This window comes from Chrysochloris asiatica, unplaced genomic scaffold, assembly GCF_000296735.1.
Source record: "Chrysochloris asiatica unplaced genomic scaffold, ChrAsi1.0 scaffold00028, whole genome shotgun sequence".
Taxonomy (NCBI): domain Eukaryota; kingdom Metazoa; phylum Chordata; class Mammalia; order Afrosoricida; family Chrysochloridae; genus Chrysochloris; species Chrysochloris asiatica.
Genome location: NW_006408546.1, coordinates 19,558,226 through 19,560,486, shown reverse-complemented (window position 1 = coordinate 19,560,486; position 2,261 = coordinate 19,558,226). Strand labels below are relative to the sequence as shown.

Genomic DNA, 2,261 nt, shown 5'->3' with positions numbered 1-2,261 from the left:
AGTTGCATTTCTTAAATATATTCTTTATGGTTTTCCACAATGCATAATGACCCTTGTATACATTACACTCTTTCTTTAATGTCTCTGATGTTTTTATTTCCTGTTAGCTAGTTTGTAGAGTTCTGCTAACTCATATTTTACTTCCTCATTTATTTTCCACAATTTCCGTGAATTTTTTTTTAAATTTTTGAAATAAGTAGATTTATTTTATTGCAGTATCAAACAGTTGTAACAATGTGAGCCACATATATATAGATTATTTAAAATCATACAGAACAACATTTACATTTTTAAGTTATGCTTTGGAAATGAGAAGATGAAGTACAGTTTGAGTTTTAAAGCAAAGAGAAGCACTCAAGACAGGAAGAGTTAACAGTAAAAGCCTGAGTGTCTGCTCTTGATGTAACACATAGAGATTTGTTTTTTCTCCAGAAAGCTAATTCTCAACCTGGTTGTCCAAATCATCAAAGTATGGATGATTTGATGCCATTGTACCGGAAATTCATTTGGCAGGTTCATAGACTAACATTTTTTAAAGCAAATCCAAACCATTTTCATCCAGATTTTTGACATGGGATATGAGGCTTCCTGATTTCCGCTTGGGAAATGTGTTCTTATAGTCCTTTAAGGATTCCACTTCAAGCCACATGTCATGATTGGGAGTGCCCCAAACTGAAAATTCTGGAGTTGATCAATTTCTGAATTTCCAAGGAAAAGTGGTTTCTTAGTTGCCAATTCCGCAAATATGGCGCCGATACTCCAAATGTTAACTGGAGTTGCGTAGCGAGCTGAGCCCGGCTATACTTCCGGAGATGTATATCATAGAGTTACTACCTCATGTGTGTACACTCTGATAGGTATTCCAAAAGCTCTAGCAAGCCCAACACCATCCAGTTTAATTGTCCCTTTGTCATCAATCAATAGGTTTTGTGGTTTTAATTCTCTTTGAAGTACTCTTCAGGAGTGACAAAATACAATTCCTTATAGGATTTGGTACAACTGAATGAAGGTTCCATGAACTGACCAGGAGGGATAGAATCCAAGTACTTCTGAAATCCATGGAAAGGAACTCAAAGATCAGATGTAACCTGGAATCTTGCATAAGCACATCCTGAAGACTGACTGTATTCAGATGACGAAGTTCCTTCAATAGGGAAAATTCACAAATTACAGTACTAGGAACCCCTTCCTCTTCACTTTCTAGTCTGACTTTTTTCATGGCCACAATTTGACCTGTAGTTTTGTGTCTTCCCTTATACACAACTCCATAGGTACCTTCCCCAATTTTCTCTTTTGGTATTGTTGTTGTTGTTGTTAGGTGCCGATTTGGTACCAACTCATAGCGACCCTATGCACAACAAAACGAAACTCTGCTCAGTCCTGGGCCAACTTCACAATTGTTGCCATGCTTGCACATATTGATGCTGCCACTTTTCCAATCTTCCATTATTACTCAATACGTATTGTAGATCTTATCCTGCGGTAGAGGTGGCGGTGGTGGTGGTGGTGGTGGCGGTGGCGATGGTGGTGGTGGCAGTGGTGGCTACCACACCTGCGTTGCTCTCCCCCAAACTTCTTTACCCAGCTTTGCAGCCAAGTCCCTGAATTCTTGCATTTCTATTTTGTGGTAATTTTTTATAGAGATAATTGATGTATCATTTAATTATATTTTTAAAATCATGGTGAAATATTTATATATATTGTTTTTTCTTCATTGCAGTCTGTTTATTTTTATGAGTGCTATTTATATGTTGGTAAACTTTGCTACTCTTTTCATATTTTTTCTTTGTATGTGCTATGCCAGTTCATTTATAAGATTTCTTATTATCATTAGATATATTAAATTTCCCAGTCATGGTTATTTGCATAAGCTTTCTGTAACCTTCAATATTTCACATCTCAAAGCTTCCTTTTCTGTTCCACAAAAAGACTGATTACTGGAAATATGATTTATCTGTGTCACTCTCTGTTTCTCTGTGGTATTTCTGTAAGTTCTGCTTACCTTGTTTTTTCATCCCTTGCTATAAATAAGGAATGTAGTTTACATAGTTCAGGGTAAGCCTCTTGCTTCAGGAATCTCATTTTTGCGGGCAGTTTTTGAGATCTGCCTTTACGAAGTTTTCTTACAACTCAAATTTTATTTCTCTTCCCTCCCCCTGCCCTGTGGTATTTCTGTCTGATTTCAACTGTTTCTAGCAACACTTAAACATATTTTGGAGTCTTCTGATTGTATTTTGCTCCTAGTTTCATTGAAAACAGAA

At 36.6% G+C, this 2,261-nt stretch overlaps 1 pseudogene; it reads right to left on the bottom strand.

Moving 5' to 3' along the window:
- Positions 1 to 436: 436 nt before the first annotated feature.
- LOC102819218 lies at positions 437 to 2,015 on the bottom strand (annotated as a pseudogene).
- Positions 2,016 to 2,261: the final 246 nt, after the last annotated feature.